At 41.8% G+C, this 22,818-nt stretch overlaps 1 long non-coding RNA gene across 1 annotated transcript; it reads right to left on the bottom strand.

The window, feature by feature from the left end:
- Positions 1-8,553: 8,553 nt before the first annotated feature.
- Positions 8,554-22,361, bottom strand: LOC134927665 (uncharacterized). Its single transcript, XR_010177708.1, has 2 exons — positions 21,955-22,361; positions 8,554-8,746 (listed from the first exon to the last, which is right to left on the bottom strand). It is a non-coding gene; the product is annotated as an uncharacterized LOC134927665 (long non-coding RNA).
- Positions 22,362-22,818: the final 457 nt, after the last annotated feature.

Here is a 22,818-nt window from a genome sequence, read left to right as displayed (position 1 = left end):
TTGCGAAAATTGACTCGAATACGTCCAGGATAGTTACGTTGGAACAACATCTTAGCGATAATGAGGACTCGTTCCATGCTTTACAGGCATTTGTTGACCTAAGAGATCACACTATCCAAACATTAGTGGCTAAACTGGACGAATTGGAGAACAGAGACATCTGAAGTAACCTCCGATTCATAGGCATGTCGGAGTCGGTGAAGGGTCCACAATTGATAAACTATATTAGTGTTTGCATCCCACAGGTGCTAGGGATTCATGATGCTGATGCAGTACCCCAAGTCAAACGGGCACACAGACTTGGACTGGAAAGGCAGGAGAGGTTGGCTTGACCCAGACCTACCATTGCCAAGTTCCTAGACTTTAGAGCCAAAGAGAAAATGTTGACAGCCTATTGGACTGCCCAGTCTCTTGTTGTGGACGGACAGAGGATCTTGATATTTCAGGATTTTTCTGTTTTAGTGTCACAAAAGAGAAAGGCATTTTCTGAGGTCTGCAGGATGCTAGTGGAGCGGAATAAGCGATTCGCTTTGATGTACCTGGCTAAATTGCGGATAATGGAAAACGGTCGCCCGGTATATTTTACTGATCCAAAACAGGCCAAGGAACATCTGCGTAGGGAACCAGCCCATTCCCCAGAGCGTTCTAATGAATAATTTCTCATTATGGGAGTCTTGGGGATGGGGGACGATGGTCGCTAACTGTGCCATGCACTTGACTATATTTCAACACTGTGAGGCGGGGATTGTTCCTAGGTCCCTGAGTAACTCCGGAAGTGCTCTATGGTAGAGTGGTAGGCTGTAGTCATAAACTTTACTTAGCTCTGCTCATTTCAGATGTGGCCATAAAATATTGACCACTGGTTTGCTGGTGGTCTCGTAGTTAATCATATTGTGGCTCTTTGCCTTTTTTGTTTTTGTTACTAGTAGGTAGCAAACTTACAACTGTTTAACGTACAATTGGAGCTCCCCAAATGGTATTGTTGGGGTCCTCAGGAAAGATAGATGGATTGAGCCCATCACATGATACAAAAAAAGTAGAGAAACACGAATTCACAAAAAATTTCCTCCCATTCCTATTGTATTCACTGTACTTATTTGCTCACATTGACAAAAAATATTTATCTTTTATTTCTTTCTGCTTGTATCTATATAAGTATTTTTCTATTGAGATGTCTGCATACAGTTGTTTATCATGTAAGTCTGATCTCATGAGACTGCTATGTCACTCTGAGTTTGCCTCAGTCCATGTCGTAGCCACGCAAGAACAGGATAGGTCTTTGGTCCCTTCTCACTGTAATCTAATCTCTTGGAATGTCACTGGTCTCAACACTCCAATCAAACGTAAGAAGGCAGTGACGTATTTATGGAGGTTGAGGCCCGACATTGCTCTTCTGCAGGAGACCCATTGGGTGCAGGGGCAGGGCTTGGCCCTTCGGGCCCGTTGGATCGGGGAATGCGTTATGGCCTCCTATAGGAATAAGTCTAGAGGAGTGGCCATTATCTTTCGTAGAGGTTTACATTATAACATATTGGATAGAGTAGCAGACCCAGAAGGTCGCTTCTTGTTATTGGACATTGACATTGAGGGGAATAGGTTTACCTTGCTAAATTTGTACGCCCCAAATATATCCCCTGACCATTTTTTAGCCAAAGTTGCACAATTGGTGGCAAGGCGCCAAATTTATAACTTGGTAAGGAGAGGCTTTGACCCAATTTTTATTAAATTAATTCAATACTTTTATTCCCAAACCAAAACATCTTTATTGATTAATGGAGTGAAAGGGGATCAAATCCAAATGTATAGGGGAACACGCCAGGGGTGCCCTCTGTCCCCCTTATTGTTCAACCTCTGTATAGATCCGCTATTTCGTATCCTACAAAATTGGTCAGAGTTTAAGGGCATAAAGGTGGGAGGAGAAGAAATGAAGCTGTCGGCCTTTGCAGACGATGTATTATTGTATATAGACAATCCAAAATCGTCTTTGCAGAAGATTTTAGGTAAATTGGAGAAATATGGTGAAATCTCTGGTTTTACAGTTAATTTGACTACATCTGTGGGTATTTGCTTGCATCTCCATATCACAACCCAGCATTGGGGGCCGTCAGATTGCGGTGATGTGGGCAAAGTCATACATTGACTATCTAGGCATTCGCCTTCCCAAATGTCCAGCGGAGTTATATAGATTAAATATTTCTATGGCATTAGCTGACACGGCTAGAGAATTAGAGGGATGGGCCCACCTTATGCTATCATGTGTAGTGAAAGCGAATCTCATTAAGATGGTGACATTTCCGAGAGGCTTTACCTCTCCTTTTGTCTCAGAAAGATATTTGCTTACTAAATGCCCAATTCAGAAAATTTATATGGGGGGCTAAGAGACCGTGAATAGGGCTGATAAAACTACAACAACCCGTTACTAATGGGGCATTAACTTTCCAAATGTTTTACACTACAATCATGCTGCTGTATTGCGATATTTGCGGGATTGGCTTTATGGAAAAGATCTTTACGCCAGTACCTCTCTAGAAGAACGGCTTCTAACAAACCGTAATCTGACAGGATTTTTACACATGCATGACAGTGACATAAAAGACAATATACTCAATAACCCATTGTTATGGACCACAAAACGAATTTGGCATATACTCCATCATAAACAAAACTTAAATTCTTATAAAACCCTTTTTTTATCATTCCTTCAAAATCCAGATTTCCAGAACGGGCTAGCGGCTTCTCCCTATGATAGACTAAAAACTGAAGGACTTTATAATGTGGGGACATTTTTAAATAAGGATAATAGGGCACCTCTATCGTATGCGCATGCATCAGAAAGATTCCCGAGCTTCCAAAAATACCCATTTCAGGGGCAAACGCAGGAATTCTAGAGGGGGGTTTCCAAATGCAATCCATATTCTCCCACCCTGTGGAACATTGGAATAACTGCAGGAGACTGGGGGAGCGGTAGAAGAACCTAGTACCGACCTTGGACATACATATGTACCTCTTGGTCTTTTTATACACTGGATAGTGTATGGAGTACTGTTTTAATAATTACAATATTTATAGTGCATGTTATACGCTGTATCAAATGTATTAAACTAATATAAATAACATAAGTGGTCAGCAAAAGGTTAAACATCCCATAATAAATAACTACACAAACATAATAGAACCAGAATGAGACAGAACTGTCCCTTACACTGCATGTTGTGGTGGCAGCTCTAGCTATTGTATTATATACTATTGCTATAGTGGTCACAATTTAAGCTTCTGGCCAGGTGGAGGGGGGTTTCTGGGCAACCAGAAACCCCCCCCCCGCGTGTGCCTATGCCATTTGCCTATATGCAAGCTAAGCATTATGTTATGTTGGTGATCAGGGGGTTATTTAGCGAGGACTGGAACAATGCTTTAGATGTGCTGCTAATGTCAGACCTAACAGTAAAGAGAGCAATTTCACACCACTATGCCTTTTTGAGACAAAACATTAATCATAATCAAGTTCGGTCGGGTATGAAGTCTTGGGTACGCATCATTCCTTCCTTAACTTGTAAGGGATTGATGAAAACACTCTGCTGGTGAGGAAAATAATCCCGGCGACTCAATATCAGGAGATTTTTTGAACATCTATCATAAGGCTTACTTTTCCCCCCATAGGCAACATTTATCAGTGTTGATACCCTCGGCCTCTTGCCCCAGGTGTTATTCTGATATAGCAGATATGTACCATTACTTTTGGAAATGCCCCATGCTGAGAATCTTCTGGCTCAAAATAAGACAATATGATGTTCCTCTCACGGATAAATGGGCAATATTTGGTATGTTACCGGAAGAGCAGCGAATAGAGAGAGGGTGTAAACACTTGTTGCTAATTCTTATTGCAGCCGCCCGTAAAGCTATCCTGTAGACATAGATTGAGGCAAATCCCCCCACCTTGAAACTATTTAAAGAGAAATGACACCATGTGTTTAATATGAAGTGGATTGACACTCTGTCGGAGAAAGAACGGCGTTCAGCCGGGTTCTTTGGAACCTGGGAAAGCTACGTTTGTACTTTGCCGATTGACTTACGTACCAGAATACATGACTTCCTGAAACACACGCAGTGGTATGCTATTCGAGTATTATCGGGGGACCCACCGGTAAATATTTTGCCCTGATCTACCCTACCTTAAGTCATTGACTTGATGATACAAAGGGATAGATCATGATGTTGATTGATGAGGGTGAATAGCCCCTAAGAACATGGTCTTATGGGAAAAGACATTGACCTTCATTCCTGTATATAGATGCAATTGTTCTGAGCTTGAATAATACGATGGTTAAAAATATTCGAAATATACGTTTTCTTATATATCTGATGGAATGTACAGATGATATTCTACACAATACTTATAATTGTTGATTTTATTGTCAATAAGGATATTATGTACATTGTGGAATTTTGAGTGTTTCAATAATATATATATATATATATATATATATATATATATGTATATATATAAAAATGCTTCTTAATTTAGTCACTTTATCTCATTGCCCCCTCCATTCAGATTTTATATAACTGACCCATGCAGTTTAACCTCCTATTTCCTTTCATTGCAGCGCAGCACTTTACTTTTTTGTGTATTTATGTATTTGTGTATTATATTTTTTATCTTTTTTATATTTTAAATGTGGACTTTTAACATCCCGATGGACTTTATTTATTAATGTTTATATGGAGACGAGTATATATTATCCAATTAAGAATATATTGAACTGACCCGCCACTGGACACCATTTTCTGGGACTTATGATAAGTTGCTGGAATGCTAAGTGTTTATTGACATGGAACTCATCGTTGGCTAAAAGTCCTTGAACGCAGAATGATGTATTTCTGGGAAGGTTAAACGCACACGTCACCTTGTTTCCAGCTTTAAGACTTCCTGCATAGCCGTGGCTGAACGTGGAAACCATTTAGTGGTAATGAGACACCGCTGGTGTCTTTATGGACTATAGGTATATATATAGCCTGTCCCTAGAGCCCCTACCATGCTTCTGACGAAGGATGTACACATCCGAAATGCTTAAGCGTGACTTTCATTTTTGGATTCCCCTTTGGCTGTGCTGTTGTTTACGGACTTCACCAGTGCTGGGCTCTCTATGCAGATTGTGGAGCCAGTATTTCATTTTTACATCATGGAGATTCCAGGTCCCTCTACAGCAGCCTCTGTTTTGCCATTGTGGGATTCTTGTTATATACTATTATCCAGTTTATTTGTTGTAGATGCAACCTGTAATTAAAACCATTTGTTTTTAAGGATAATTACACTATTTGTTTTTTTAACCTCTTCCATATACATGTGACCGCTGAGTCCATACTAAAAGGAGAGGTATCTTTTACAGATGTGCTGCTAGCAATTTGAAAAATATCCCATCTCCATCTGTGTGAAGTGACCTATATATGGGACATCAGAGTTATAACAACGAAATTACTATCTATTGCTCTGGTGATATAATTTTTCTTGTTTATGGGTGAAATCACCATTGTTTAACATTATTCACATTATTGGCTATCTCATATGCACTGTTTTTGTGTGTATACTGTATTTCCATTTCATTCTTCTATCTCAGAGTAATATGGATGTTTAGTCTATTTACACACTTTGAGCTGCACTTGTGATATTATTGCACACTTTTTTCAATATTTTTTGTGTTCACTTTGTCTTTCATCCATAATTGAAGGAAATTGCTGCAACCATGTTTTCATATAGAGAAACTAGAAACCAGTTAATTTCAAAACACCTTTTCCCCATCAGGTGAAATTACCAAGTTATGTGATGAGGACTGAGCCTCTGCTTTTCAAAAATTAGAATCTGTTAAAATAAATCTCCCTCCTTTAATTCCTCTAGTGCATAGGTCTGCAAACTCGGTCCTCTTTACCCCACACAGTGCAGGTAACCCAGCAGGTGCACAGGTGTATTAATTACTCACAGACACATTTTAAAAGGTCTGCAGTTGGAGTTATTTATTTCACTTGTGATTCTGTGAGGAGACCTGCAAAACATGCACTGTGTGGGGTAATGAGGACTTAGTTTGCAGACCTATGCTCTAGTGAATGTTTCAAAAATGAATGGAATGCTATTCTTGAAGATTGTTATTTTGCTTTGATTAATTTGATTATTAAAGAGAGAACCAGCTCCCTTAAAACATGAAATGAAGAAATAAATGTATTACATACTTTGGTACACCCTTTTAAAGACTTAGAAGATTTTGGTACCTATGAAAAACAATTACTGCAAAAGTTTGATAAATGTACCAAAGAACTAAGGGATAAAAAACAGATTTTTTTTGAGAGACTTTAATTTATCCATAGCATTAAAACATAAAGAGAATCATATCCCCGTAATTGAAAACGTGCAAAAGGATGATACTCAGTTGGCTGTTGGTAAACAGAGAAGGGTTCCCATTTGGAGAAAAAAACCCAGTGGGAGAACTAATGTACCCAATAAACTGCAACCATGGAAAGATAGTGGGATGGCCCAAGGTAACACTTGGTTTAATACCAGATATCCTAATGTAAGACATTATCCATGGAAAGATAGTAAACATGGGTATAATGGGTATAAAGATTCCTATAGATATAATTATAAGAATATTTCAGAGGAGGATGATCTATGGGAACCTAGACGGTATCCTGCTAAACATAGAGACTTTCCTAGAACAAGTTGGAAACCCAATCGTTTTAATAGGTTCTCAATATTAGAAGATTTTGAGTCATATGGATCCCCTGGACCTGAACAATCTTTTTTAAAGTGTGACCCCAGGACACCCAGAAGGAACAGGTGTTTGGTACTCATTTTAGAAAAAAAATGGGGAAGATGGCAGGTAAAAAAGACCCAAAAGAACAACTAAATCTTCCAAAAAGAATTAAAAGACTCCTGAATCCACCACTACAGATGGAGAGAAAATGAATGAGGGTAAAATATTTAATCTAATTGATAGGGAATTAACAGATTATGAAATATAGAACTTGCAAAAGGGGCTTAAATTTGCTCCATCTTTTCAGCCTAATTCTTTTAACCTTTATATTGATATCCAGAAGTATATACGAGAACTTACCATCAAACATTTTTTTCTTAAATAAGGAAAAGGAGGATTCTTTACAATCACCAACTCAAACCACCTCTAATTTTAAATTACCTTCCACTTTCTACCCTAGTCATTTTAAAGGTAGCTTCTTAGAATGATTCAATAAAGTTGTTTATGAGGAGATTAATAAAATCTTACAGAAAAATCAGACTAAGAGGAAACTTAATTTAAGTAAAAAAGAATTTGAGGCCCTAAAAACACTGAGGGATGACACATCTGTAGTTATAAAACCTGCAGATAAGGGTGGAGGGGTTGTCCTTATGAAAAGAGATGTATATGTTGAGGAGATCCAATGACAATTAATTGATGGTTTGACCTACAAAAAGTTGAAGGGTGACCCTACTAACAGAACTAGTAAAGCATTGTTAGAAATGAGTACTGATGCATTTAATAAAAAGGTCATCACAAAAAATGAATTAGATTTTTGGAATATTAAGGACCCATCGATTCCCTCCATATACATTCTCCCAAAAGAGCATAAGTACCCCCTCCACCCTCCCAGTAGCCCTATAATCTCTAGGTGCAATAGCCTCACAAGCAACCTTTCTGCAATGGTGGATTTTTATTTACAGCCCCTTGTTTTAGAGACAAGGACATATTTAAAGGATACAGGTGCTCAGGATACAGGTGCTCAGGAAAATCTCCAGCTATGAATGGCAGGAGAATGATCTCTTATGTAGTGCTGATGTAAGCACTTTATATACTATCATAAATAAGGAGATGGGTCTGCCAGCTGTATCCTATTTTTTAAACAGAAGCACCTTAGGAGAAAATTAAAAAAAGTTAATTCTGGATAGTATATCTTTCATTTTAACCAATAATTATTTTATTTTGAAGGGTCATTTTATTTACAATGTGTTGGTACTGCTATGGGCACCAGGTTCGCCCCCAGTTACGCAAATCTATACATGGTATACTAGGAAGACCATATATGGCATGATGGAGTCTTGGTGGCGAACCTGGTGTCCTGGCATCGATTTATCGATGATGTACTTTTTACATGGAGGGGTAGTGAGGAGTCTTTTAATCTGTTTTGTAGAGATTTAAATCATAATACATTTTCTATTAATTTTAGCTATACCAAAAGTACTAAAGAAGTTTGTTTTTTAGATCTGAAGATCTATATTGAACAGGGGATAGTGAAAACTAAGACCTTTAGAAAATCAACAGATTCTAACAGTTTTATCAATATGTCTAGTCAACATAATGTACATTGATTGGATGCTATACCGTTTGGCCAATTTTCATGAATTAAAAGGAATTGTACTAACCCATCTGTTTGTGATGAACAAATAGAGGAAGTTTCACAAAGGTTCACTGCGAAAGGGTATCCTGCAAATCTCCTAAAAAAGGCAAAGGATAGGATAGACACTATAGATAGATTTAATCTATTAAAAGAGAAAACTAAAGAACCGAAAAATAAGACCAATGATAAACACCTGTGGGCCTTTATTAGTCAATTTAACAATTGCCATTGTGAAATTGAAACCGTTTTTAATAGAAATTGGAAGTTATTACAACGGGACCCCATAATTGGGGAGGTGATATAATCGAAACCAGTCTTCATTTACAGGAAGGCACCGTCCTTAAAAGATCATCTTGTAAGAAGTAGCCTAAATGTGTAAACAAGACAAAATATTAGATCTAAAGGCTTCCACCATTGTGGCAGTTGCCTGATGTGTAGGACAGTAAAAAGTAAAGAAAGGAAGTTTAATAGTATAACTGTCAACAATAAAGATTACAAGATAAGGGAATTTATTACATGTCATTCTAAGAACGTTATATATCTCTTAGAGTGTTCTTGTGGCCTTCTATATGTAGGCAAAACTTTGAGGCAACTAAAAGTTCGACTTGCCGGACATATTTATAATATTCGTACATCTTTGGAGACACATACAGTATCCAATCATTTTAAATTGAAACACAACTCAAATAAGTGTCACCTTACTATTTTTTGAAGGGTATCCAACAGATTTTACCAAAATGTAAGAACCAGAGACATAGATAAGCATCTCTCAATCTGAGATGAGATGGATCCGCCAATTAGGGACCCTTGTTCCCAAGGGACTCAATGGTGAGTTTCAATTAAAATGCTTCTTAATTTAGTCACTTTATCTCATTGCCCCCTCCATTCAGATTTTATATAACTGACCCATGTAGTTTACCTTCCTATTTCCTTTCATTGCAGCACTTAACTTTTTTGTGTATTTATGTATTTGTGTATTAATTATATTTTTATCTTTTTTATATTTTAAATGTGGACTTTTAACATCCCGATGGACTTTATTTATTAATGTTTATATGGAGATGAGTATATATTATCTAATTAAGAATATATTGAACTGACCCGCCATTGGACACCGTTTTCCGGGACTTATGATAAGTTGCTGGAATGCTAAGTGTTTATTGACGTGGAACGTATCATTGGATAAAAGTCCTGGAACGCAGAATGATGTATTTCCGGAAAGATGAAATGCACACGTCACCTTGTTTCTGGCTTTGAGACTTCCTGCATAGCCGCGGCTTAACGTGGAAACTGATTAGTGGTAATGAGACACCGCTGGTGTCTTTATGGACTATAGGTATATATAGCCGCTGCCTAGAGCCCCTACCACGCTTCGGACGAAGGATGTATGCATCCGAAATGCTTAAGCATGGCTCTGTCGTTTTTGGATTCCCCTTTGGCTATGCTGTTGTTTACAGACTTCACCGGTACCGTGCTCTTTATCCAGACGGTGGAGTCAGTATTTCATTATTACATCTTGGAGATTCCAGGTCCCTCTTCAGCAGCCGCTGTTTTGCCATTGTGGGATTCTTGTTATATACTGTTATCCAGTTTATTTGTTGTACATGCAGCCTGTAATTAAAACCATTTGTTTTTAAGGATAATTGCACTATTTGTTTTTTTTAACCTCTTCCATATACATGTGACCGCTGAGTCCATGTTAAAAGGAGAGGTATCTTTTACAGATGTGCTGCTAGCAATTTGAAAAATGTCTCATCTCCATCTGTGTGAAGTGACCTATATATGGGACATCAGAGTTATAACAACGAAATTACCATCTATTGTTCTGGTGATATAATTTTTCTAGTTTATGGGTGAAATCACCATTGTTTAACATTATTCACATTATTGGCTATCTCATATGCACTGTTTTTGTGTGTATATTTCCATTTCAGTTCAACCAGGAATGTCCACCACCCATCTCAGATTTTTATCGACCTTTTTTAGTTAAGAGAGGATGTCAAACCAACTATTTCTGTCAAATATCTTGAATGTCTGACAATTTGTTTATTAAATATTTATTTTTCAATTTATTAAATATTTTACTAATCACGGCTTCTTTATCCAGTTTATTTGAAGTATGATGGGTGTTTATTAAGGAATCACCACAAAATTTGCACCCCTAAGGTAACTCTTCCTCCTGAATCCAAAAATCCAAACCAAATTACTTTATCTGCTTTACGTTACAACTTAAAATGCAAGTTTTTCAAAAATACTTTAAAACGCTAGGTTCAATCAACATTAGATATCCCTTTTTTTTTAAGTGCTATATAAAGAGATACATTATTACCACACAAAAAAATCAGCATGGTACTCTGTTTCATAGTTAAGAAAAAAAATCATGACGTTGACGTTCAATTACTGTTGTACTGCATACATAATTAACACAAGAAACCATGAAATTTAAATATTTAAACATAACTTGAGTCCATAACTTAAGTTGAGTGAACAATCACATTATCTTTCCCTTTTTTGGAACCTGTTGTAATGGTTTGTAATTTTTTTAAAAAGTGTCAGCAGACAGTGCCTTCCAGTACTTTCTTGGATAGTGGGCACTTCCATTACACATGGGATGTGAATAAATGGAACAAAACCCTGAAGGCCAGGACAACACATTTGTTGATTGGTTTCATTTCATGAAGTGTACCAGCACATCTTGTTCCTCCTCATTACATTGAATAATATACCTAATGTACCAGATGTTATTGAACACTGCTGCTATGTATGTTCCAGGTTGCAGATCACTTTTGTCTACATTTTTTGTGACTGTGGCCATAGTGACACTAAAGGGGTTATGCGATTAGCCACAATAAATTAACGCAGCGAATTGTCCCTCCTGGGGCTATCCAATTAGCCCTGTAAAGCAGCGGCTCGCGACAGATTATTAGGGATTTTGTTTCACCTGCCTGTAAAAAAAATATGCGTGAAACATCTGGAAAAATTGTCCGATGCAGTTTCATCTGTAATTGGATACCCTCCATACTGTGGTTCCTGCTGTCTTCATGTCGTCTGATGACAATCAGAATATGTGTAGTTCATTATAACTAATAGTCCGAAATTGGTGATGAGCAAGTGTTCCTACCACAGTCTGTGCTGTTTCTAGACAGCTAAGCAGCTTAGTTTTACAGTCTTGTATTTCATTTTGTGACATGAAGACAAACTTTATGCCATGTATCTTTTCAGCCCAGCTATACAGGTCCAAAGGTGTCAAGATGTGATGAGTTTCCACTGTTTGCAGACTGGTGCGGGTGGCTAGACATTTACTAGCACCATCACTAGTGAACATACTCCTATTTTAGTAATAGTTCCACTAAGTGTTTCATAACTAGCGTAATGAAGGCATGCACAGTTATGGCTACATGGTCACAGGTATCATTTATAACACAAAGACACAATTTTACAGTGTCACACAATCATCTATGTTTTGGTGAGTTTCGCAAACACACACAGAATGCATACATCTTGCAGCAACGCTAACACACTATTTAGGTCGTAAGGAACAAACCTTAGACAATCCAACTTGAATATCTTGAAAACAGTATTTGAAAGCAAGATCAAGCTCTTTCAAGTTTACTAGGAGTAACCTTATCTGTGTGTGAATTATTTTTCCTCCTGGAACTTTTACAGAAACAGACTTTCTTTCTAGAGCACATCCAAGAATGTTCATCATCTTCGTAAAACTGCTGTACAGTACCTGATAAAATGATTTGTACAGAAATGGCTTTCCCTCTATATTTTTCAGGTTCTGCCAGTACTGTATGTCATGGGTTTCTTTAAGTTTTCTTGATTGTTTTGCCATGTATTCTGTGACTTTAAATACGTTAGGAACTCAAATTATATTTAAGATTTCAAATTTCATGACTTCTTGTGTTAATTATGTATGCAGTACAACAGTAATTGAATGTCAACTTCATGATTTGTTTTTTCCACTATGAAACAGAGTACCATGCTGATTTTTTTGTGTGGTAGTTATGTATACCTTTGTTAAGCACATAAACAAAAATTGGGATGTCTAATGTTGATTGAACATAGCGTTTTTAAGTATTTTCAAAAAACTTGCGTTTTTACCATAACTTGTAAAGTAAAGCAGATAAAGTAATTTGGTTTGGAGTTTTGGACTCGGGAGAGTTACCTCAGGGGTCTAAATTTCATGGTGATTACATGAAATAAACTGGATAAAGAATCCGCGATTAGTAAATAATTTAATAAATTGAAAACTCAATATTTAACAAACAAAATGTCAGACAGTCAAGATATTTGGCGAGAATAGTTGTTTTGACATTCTCTCTTAACTAAAAGAAATTTCGTAAAAATCTGAGATGGGTGGTGGGCATTTAACTTTTTGGTGGTGATTTGATGTGGAATGACCCAGTTATAAATGGCCGCAGGTGGCGAGAGCAGGCACCAGCATGGAGACTGTGGCTGTGTCCTAAGACTGCAGCACCCAAGCCGGGAGCCCTGCTTGCACGCTTCAGGGGTGGCTGCAGCATAGATGGGCTTAACTTGCAGCAGAGCATATGCCCCAGCTAGGAGGTGGTAGCTGGGTGGGTGAGAGCCCATGTGATGGTAGGGCTTGAACCATGCTGGCTCATGCCCTCAGTGGGAGCATGCACCCCTATGTGGTACCTCTAGCATGGAATGCTGTGATAGGGGCACTGCTGTTGGGTGCATGGCTGCAGTCCTGAGACTGGGCACACTGCCAAGAGCAATGCAATAGTCTGCTCCATGCCCCCAGTTCTGCATAGCAATGTGATAGGTAGCGTGAATAGCAAGCAGTCACTGATATAGTTGTCCTCAATGTGCTGGATGAGCTCGGCCAGGGTGGAAAAATTAAGTCTGCAGCCCTGAAGCGGCAGGCACTGGAGAAGAAGTAGGCAGCAGTGATGGTCTGTCTTCATGGCGAGAGCATTGATGTCCCGGAGGTGGCACGGGAAGTGAACAGGAGCTGGACTGAAATGGAGGGAGAGAAGATGGCAGCAGCAACAGCAGCAGCTGGTGCTAGAGGGAGAGAGGCAGGGAGGTATGAAGAAAGGGGGAGGAGGCAGCCAGAGCAGCGGGAGCAGAGGAGACTGCTGTGGGTAGCAGTTGAGAGGCTGGTGGATACAGCTTCAGCTACTGCTTGGACAGTCATCAGCTGCCCTCACTGCCTATCTGACAGCGGCCAGATGATTATGGCTAGAATCAAATTGGAGAAAAGACCACTGATGTCACCAGAGGGTGGAGCTGCGTCACCAGGAGGAGGAGCAATGCCCGAACGGGGTACCCAATGAAATGTACCCTCACGGGCTCAATTCATTTGCCACGCTTCGCTCACCACCGAGTTACAAAAGGGAGTAGTTGGTGGAGTGGATAGTGACAGAACTATTCCACTGGCCTAGCTCCTCCCCCTGGTGACACGGCTCCTCCCCCTGACATCAGAGGTCCTTTAGCCCACTTGATTCTAGCATCTACCGTGCCCAGACTGCTGTTGTTGTGAAAGCCCCATCCCCTTAACAGAACAAATGGGATGTGATGTGTGTACATTTTTTTTTACATCAGACTGACCTTGTATTGCAACGAAATAAATATTCCCATAAGTATCTAAAGCACTATTTTTTTCCTGCTAATTCACTGTCAGAATAATCTAATAATATGTTTGCATCTTACACAGTAACATAGGAAAATAAAATGCAAAGTAATTTTTATCTTAATTGAATAAAAACAGATTGACCAAGCAGAGAAATTTGGTTGAAGACAAATCTAGGTGATGTCGAAGTCGGAAAAAGAAGACAATACAAACTACACACAGATTGGCGCTTCTTGATGGTAGCGTAAGGACGCAATTGATGTATATGGATGCACCATGCTTCTTTACCGTACATCATGCATAGAGTTGCACGGCGTGCATGTTGCAGCGTGGTGGGAGTATATACGGTAAAAGGCGCAATCACTGAGAAATGCCATAAAGATGCACACACACACATATTTCATACAACACATAAATTACACATAGACAAAACATGTCCAACACCAGACTTGTATTATACTGTATTTATATAATAGAGTGTAAAATCAGATATATATGTATTATGTTTCATATATGCAGTTTCTAAGATATAGTTAGTAGTAGCTGTGAGGAAGAGATGGAGGAAAGTCATATGGGATAGGGTAATGTATGCTGGCTGTATCTGCTTCTTATGTAACAATAACTCTGTACCACCTACTTAGGCATATATTTATGTTATATTGAATGATATACTGTACATATGTTATTTTGTATGCATACCTTTTAATATCAAATACATATATATATATATATCTCTGAGCATTGGACCTCAGTATACCATGTGTGTGACTACTTGCTTTCTTTTAAGGGACATAGTGCAGCAAGGTTCAGCGCACTATTATCGTATATGGTAATAAGATGCACCTTGCGTCCGCAGTATTGTTAGGCGTGGCGGTCTTCGGCCGTGCCCTGACTGAGCAGCGGTCACGGCCTCCGCGCCTCTCTCCTTCCCTATCCCCCGCACGGCGCCTAGCAACGCCAGGACGCCGTGCGCACGATAGCCGCCGGGTCCCTGGCAACGCAGGACGCCGTGCGTGCAGGGCCGCCGGGTGCATAGCAACGGGGACGCCACAGGTGGACCGCGTTCCCCGTTGCTAAGAATAGTTAATTAGGTTGCTCGTACAGCAGGGCAGCTGCACAGCAACTAGTAATTAGGGTCTGGGGGCTGGTCCTGCTGGCCCTCCTGTTATTGGCCAGCAGGGCCTTTTTATGTGAGCCAGCACACTGCAGCCCCGCCGGTGATAGCTTCTTGTATGCTGTTCCTGCCTTGCAGAACTCTGTTCCTGTCAGCCGTGTTTGCTGGATCTTGCTCCCTGCCCTTTGGTACTTTGGAGGTCCGAAGCCGGTCCTGGGAATCCTTCTAGTCCTTGCGAACCTGTTTGTCATCTGGGGTTCTCGCCCGGTTTCGTGAGTAGCGGCTTCTGCCGCGTGTTGCGGCCTATGCCGCTTAGTGTTTACTTTACTGTGAATTGGTGCATTTGCGGAGGTTTCCGCTTTTTTACTGTCCTCCCCGGAACTCGGCGGTGCCGTGTAGGGGAGTGGACAGTGGTTTCTTTGTAGTTCTTTTCCTTTGGCGGCGTGCCGCACATACGTTTAGTTTTTAGGTAGTTTATAGCCCCTAGCGTGGTTGTTTCAGTTAGAGGTCCCCTTGTTATTACCCTGTCTCGGTTCACGCCTTGTCTCTCTTTAAGACCTGATGGGGCATCGGAGTTGGACAGACCTAATCCGCCCTTCAAACGCGGCTGCCATGGGCCCAAGAAACCATAGTCGTTCAGGCGTGAATTGATAACACGGGTAAGACAACGGAGGTAGGGTGCTAGGGGCTATTTCCTTCCCATTTCCCAATCCCAGCATTCCGTCTTGGTGCTCAGGACTCACTACATAAGATCTCCCCTGTCCTGAGCATCAGGATCGTAACATTATCACCGGCACACACAAAAAAAAAGGGGGTTTATTTTTTTCCGTTGTATTGGTGGGCCTAGAAATTCGGCCTCATGAATCCGGCAGGTTTAGGGCCAAACCCCAGTCAGCTTTTGGTTAACCAAATACAGGAATTAACTCAGATGGTTCAGGACCTTACTCTTCGGGTGAGATCGCAGGAAGATCTTTTGCGAGCCTCCCCGAGTATGGTTCCAGAACCAAAGATGCATTTACCTGACCGTTTTTCGGGTAACCGAAAAGATTTTTTTAATTTTAAGGAAGCTTGTAAGCTTTATTTTCGTTTAAGGCCCCGTTCCTCTGGTACTGAGTCTCAGCGGGTCGGGATTGTGATGTCTCTACTTCAGGGTGATCCACAGACCTGGGCGTTTGGGCTAAGAGCGGATGATGCTGCTTTGTTATCAGTAGACGCCTTTTTTAAATCCTTAGGCCTCTTATATGACGACCCAGATAGAGAAGCATCAGCTGAGAGTCACCTACGTGCCCTTAAGCAAGGCAAAAATCCAGCAGAGGTGTATTGTACCGAATTTCGCCGTTGGTCGAACGACTGTGGCTGGAATGACCCGGCCCTGCGCAGTCAGTTTCGCCTCGGTCTGTCGGAAGTGATTAAAGACAGTCTCCTTCAGTACCCTGCTCCTGAGACTCTAGACAAACTCATGGAGCTCGCTATTAAAATTGATCGTCGTCTCCGAGAGCGGAGGGCTGAAAGAGGAACAACTTTTAGGCCTAATCAATGTGTATATACGTTTCCTGAGGACGTCGAGGAGCCCATGCAAATGGGTCTCTCCCGGCTGTCCCCAGAGGAAAGAACCAGAAGGTTAAGTTCTGGTCTTTGTTTGTATTGTGGTGGTAAGGGACATATCGCAAGTAACTGCCCGAACAAGCCGGGAAACGCTCTGACCAAGTGAATTGTGAGGGGGTTCACTTGGGTCTGCAGTTAATCTCCTCTAATAACTCTCTATTAGTTCCGGTAAAGATTTCCTTTGGCAGCCTCAGTTCGTTGGTGTCGGCCTTCGTCGACAGTGGAGCTGCAGGAAATTTTATGGATTTAGCTTGGGCTAAGGCTTTAGGCGTTCCACTGATACCCTTAGATAGACGTATCACCATGCACGGCTTGGATGGGGGTCCGCTTTCCAATGGGGTTATTACTCACCGCACACCTCCAGTATTGTTGACAGTGGGGGCCCTACATTCAGAAGAAATAGAATTTTACCTTACACATTGTCCGGCAGTTCCAGTAGTTTTGGGTCACCCCTGGCTTGCCTTTCATAATCCCATCATAGATTGGCGGTCTGGGGAGATTTCCCAATGGGGTCCTTTTTGTGTTAAGGAGTGTATTTCCCATCCTGTCCGGGTTGCGGCAGTTACCCCAGAACTTATTCCTCTGGAATATCAGGATTTTGCTGATGTGTTCTCCAAGGGAAATGCGGACGTTCTGCCTCCCCATCGGTCCTATGACTGCGCTATAGATTTAGTTCCCGGGGCCACTTTACCTAAAGGGAGATTATATGCCCTCTCCGGGCCAGAAACCACGGCTATGGATAATTATATCCAGGAAAGCCTGAAAAAAGGCTTCATTAGGCCTTCGAAATCTCCTTTGAGTGCAGGATTCTTTTTTGTTGAGAAAAAAGATGGGTCGCTCAGACCATGTATTGATTTTCGGGCTCTGAATAAAATTTCTGTTAAAAACACCTACCCTTTGCCTTTGATTTCAGTACTTTTTGATCAGTTACGCTCTGCCGTTATCTTCTCAAAAATCGATCTTAGAGGAGCTTACAATCTCATCCGAATAAGATCTGGGGATGAGTGGAAGACGGCTTTCAGCACACAGTCGGGTCATTATGAATACCTGGTGATGCCCTTTGGGCTGTCAAATGCTCCTGCGGTATTTCAAGACCTCATCAATGATGTTCTTCGTGACTTTCTTGGAAAGTTCGTTGTCATTTATTTAGACGACATTTTGATTTATTCTGAGTCTATGGAACAACATATTACCCATGTGCGTCTGGTTCTTCAAAAACTACGGTAGAATCATTTATACGCAAAACTAGAGAAATGTGATTTTCACATCACGGAAGTGTCCTTCTTGGGGTATATTATTTCTCCCCAGGGATTTTTCATGGAACCGAAAAAACTCCAGGCCATCCTTAATTAGGCGCAACCCACAAATTTAAAAGCAATTCAGCGCTTTTTAGGGTTTGCAAACTATTATAGGAGGTTCATTCATACCTTTTTTGATTTGGTCGCTCCTATAGTAGCATTGACTAAAAAAGGAGCGGACCCTTCCAATTGGTCGCCTGCAGCCGAGTCTGCCTTTCAGGCCTTAAAGCAGGCCTTTGCCTCGGCTCCTGTTCTCAGGCACCCTAACCCGGAGCTCCCCTTTATAGTCGAGGTAGATGCCTCAGAGGTTGGAGTGGGGGCTATCCTATCTCAGGAAGATCCGGAGTCTCAGGAATTACACCCTTGTGCCTTCATGTCCAGGAAATTCTCCTCCGCAGAATCCAACTATGACGTTGGTAATCGAGAATTGCTGGCAGTTAAATGGGCTTTCGAGGAGTGGAGGCATTGGCTGGAGGGAGCTAGGCATACTATTACAGTGTTTACTGACCATAAGAACCTGCAATATATTGAGTCAGCTAAACGGCTTAATGCTCGGCAGGCACGTTGGGCATTGTTTTTTACTCGTTTCAGGTTTATTATCACCTTCAGGCCCGGTTCCAAAAATACTAAAGCTGATGCCCTGTCACGTTGTTTTCTTCCGGTTCACAATAACCATCCTGCTACTACCCCCATAGTTCCATCATCTGTCATCCGGGCAGGCCTCACACAGGATTTATTTACTCAGTTAGTCCAGCTTCAACAGCAGGCTCCTAAACCGACTCCTGCTGATCGTCTCTTTGTCCCTGAATTTCTGAGAGGCACTGTTTTAGCTGAGTTTCATGACAACAAAGTCTCTGGTCATCCAGGTATCACTAAGACCTTGGAGTTAGTCTCTTGCTCGGTGTGGTGGCCTAGTCTTTCTAAAGATGTAAGGGAATTTGTCCATTCCTGTCAGGTTTGTGCACGGCATAAGGTTCCTCGTTCATTGCCGATCGGGCAACTCGTACCTTTAGCCATTCCTCTCAGGCCATGGTCACATATATCCATGGATTTCATGGTGGACCTTCCTCTTTCAGCCGGATTTCGAGTCATTTGGGTGGTAGTAGATCGTTTTAGTAAGATGGCTCATTTCATTGCTCTTCCCCGATTACCCTCTGCTCAAGGGTTGGCAGTCTTGTTTCTCCGTTATGTGTTCAGGCTCCATGGGTTGCCCAGGGATATTGTCTCTGATCGGGGTCCGCAATTCATTGTTCGTTTCTGGAAACGTTTTTGTGCCTCATTAAATATGAAACTCTCTTTAACATCTGGGTTCCATCCACAATCTAACGGACAAACCGAACGAATTAACCAGTCATTAAAACAGTATTTACGGTTGTATTCGGTCAAACTCCAGAATGATTGGTCTGAATTTCTTCCGTTAGCCGAATTTGCTTATAATAACTCTTGTCATTCTTCCACCAAGGGAGTCCCCATTCTTTTCAGTCTTTGGCTTTCATCCTAGAGCCAACTCTTTTTTTCCTCATTCTCCAGTCTCCTCGTTGACCTTAACCTCCCATCTCAGAACAATTTGGAGAAAGGTGCACCTTGCCTTGAGAAAAGCTGCCTTCCGAGAAAAGAAATTTTCTGATAGGCTCCGACGTCCTTGCACTTTTAAGGTGGGAGATAAGGTATGGTTGTCAACTCGCAACATCAAGCTCCGACAACCTTCGGCTAGATTGGGACCCAAATTTATTGGACCATTCCTTATCATTAAGAAGGTCAACCCAGTTGCTTTTCCGCTACGCTTGCCGAGATCTCTCAAAATTGGCAATACTTTTCACTGTTCTCTTTTGAAACAGTATTTTTCTTCCAGGAGATTTCCTCGGAGGACTTCCCAGGGTAGATCTCCGGTGGATGTTCAGGGGCAACAAGGGTTCTTGGTGGAGAAGGTTTTAGATTCTAAGCTTTCTCGGGGTCGGCTCTATTTTTTGGTCCACTGGAAAGGTTATGGCCCTGAAGAAAGATCTTGGGTGTTGGATAAAGATTTACATGCTCCCAAGCTGAAGAGGATTTTCTTTCAGGAGTTTCCTCAGAAACCTGGCTCTAGGGGTTCTTTAACCCCTCCTCAAGGGGGGGGGGTACTGTTAGGCGCGGCGGTCTTCGGCCATGCCCTGACTGAGCAGCGGTCACGGCCGCCGCGCCTCTCTCCTTCCCTGTCCCCCGAACGGCGCCTAGCAACGCCAGGACGCCGTGTGCACGATAGCCGCCGGGTCCCTGGCAATGCAGGACGCCGTGCGTGCAGGGCCGCCGGGTGCATAGCAACGGGAACGCCACAGGTGGACTGCATTCCCCGTTGCTAAGAATAGTTAATTAGGTTGCTTGTGCAGCAGGGCAGCTGCACGGCAACTAGTAATTAGGGTCTGGGGGCTGGTCCTGCTGGCCCTCCTGTTATTGGCCAGCAGGGCCTTTTTATGTGAGCCAGCACACTGCAGCCCCGCCGGTGATAGCTTCTTGTATGCTGTTCCTGCCTTGCAGAACTCTGTTCCTGTCAGCCGTGTTTGGTGGATCTTGCTCCCTGCCCTTTGGTACTTTGGAGGTCTGAAGCCGGTCCTGGGAATCCTTCTAGTCCTTGCGAACCTGTTTGTCATCTGGGGTTCTCGCCCGGTTTCGTGAGTAGCGGCTTCTGCCGCGTGTTGCGGCCTATGCCGCTTAGTGTTTACTTTACTGTGAATTGGTGCATTTGCGGAGGTTTCCGCTTTCACTGTCCTCCCCGGAACTCGGCGGTGCCGTGTAGGGGAGTGGACAGTGGTTTCTTTGTAGTTCTTTTCCTTTGGCGGCGTGCCGCACATACGTTTAGTTTTTAGGTAGTTTATAGCCACTAGCGTGGTTGTTTCAGTTAGAGGTCCCCTTGTTATTACCCTGTCTCAGTTCACGCCTTGTCTCTCTTTAAGACCTGATGGGGCATCGGAGTTGGGCAGACCTAATCCGCCCTTCAAACGCGGCTGCCATGGGCCCAAGAAACCATAGTCGTTCAGGCGTGAATTGATAACACGGGTAAGACAACGGAGGTAGGGTGCTAGGGGCTATTTCCTTCCCATTTCCCAATCCCAGCATTCCGTCTTGGTGCTCAGGACTCACTACATAAGATCTCCCCTGTCCTGAGCATCAGGATCGTAACAGTATATATTAATGCTGGCATTTAAATGTTTATTTAAAGAAATGGAAATTCACAGTGATTATGTTTCATATTAGTATGTGCCCACCAATACACTTGAATCTACAGCTTACAAGGACAAACCTATGTTATTTTCCTATTGTTTAAGCAGTAAAAGATAAAACAACCTTGAACAAAAGGTTACCCAAATTATTTTTGGAGAATGTATCAGTAGAACAGATTGTACTCCTGATTCAATGGATAAGGTCTAGAAAATCTAGAATTAAAGAGTAAATATTTTATGTAAACTGTCTTTTGCTATTCAGATGGAAGATATAATACATAATAAAGAATAATTGTTTTAATGAGAAAAATCCTTTACCTGAAAGATAGGTTATTATATCAGAAATTTTTCACTATTCTTGAAACTTTAAGCATGTCATAACGCGCAATGATGTGGATGTTTACTGTAAAAGGCTACAAAGGTTTTCATTCATCAATATTACCATCATTTTTTATACATTACTGATTGACTGAATAAAAAAAAAACAATCTTTCACACTTAGGGGATCATGTGTGGCACCCCACCAAAAGAACCTTCTCCCCTTATACATTGGTGACAGTGGGGTATGTCGTCAACCATCCTGTGGCCACAACATGCATTGGTGTCAGTGTATAATAAGGGACTAAGCACCCAGTGAAGCCAGCACGTGTGGAGAATGTGGCACCCCATCATAGCTGCCACAAACTGCAGTGTGACTTTTGTTTCCCTTCCCCTGCTGGATGCATCCCTGACTGGACACTATTAAACTTAACTTACAGCAGGGATAGGGCTACCTGTGCCTTGAGTGGTGTGTCTGGCATGGGGACACTGACCAATAAGAAACAGGAGTATTGATCCCAGAGAGAGACATCTTGTGCAGTGGCATTTGCAGCCATCTTCAGAGACAGTTGGCAGTTGGGCAGCAGCCTCAGAGCAGCAACTTGGAGCAGAGGCAGCTGCTGGTGTGTGACAGGGGTGCTGTACAGCTTATGAAAAGCCAGATTCTATTCCCGGTGACCGGAGATCTTCATTGTAGCAGCCAATCAGTAATACCAGCCTCCTGTGGGGATCCTACTGCTTCCAATGGTGCTGGCTGACAGGCATCTGACAGAGCAGAACAGTGATGGGCTCTACTGACTATGTAGCTGGAAACTAGGCCTCGCAGCCTACCCTCCCTTTTGAAAGACAGCCCTGGAGGTAGCTCTGCTTTGGAGTAACAGATGGTGGGAGGAGCAGAGACAGTGTCTTGCTGCAGCTGCAGACAGAGGTCAGCTTATGATGGTTAATTGAGGCCAACCTAACCCTTGTAACACAGGTTGGTAACACTGCTGCACTAGCCACATATCACAAGCTTCCTCAGGGACAAAAGACAGTTTAGCTGCTTACATTGTATCTCATATCAAATGCTACAGGGAAGCATAGTTTTGGAACATAAAGCTGCATAAGTACTTTATAAATGCAATTCCAATCAGCAGCTAGTTTTATCCAAGGACACCGTTAATTGACTACAGTTGTTAATCTGCAGTTAAAGGAGCATCAGCATTGCAGGGAGCATAGTGATACAGTACTTCCTCTCTCTCGACACGCAATTTATAGACATCACTGTCACACAGCTATACAGGGAAACTGTCAGCTAAGGAC

The sequence above is a fragment of the Pseudophryne corroboree genome, chromosome 1, assembly GCF_028390025.1.
Source record: "Pseudophryne corroboree isolate aPseCor3 chromosome 1, aPseCor3.hap2, whole genome shotgun sequence".
Lineage (NCBI taxonomy): Eukaryota > Metazoa > Chordata > Amphibia > Anura > Myobatrachidae > Pseudophryne > Pseudophryne corroboree.
This window is presented reverse-complemented; position numbering and strand designations above follow the sequence as displayed.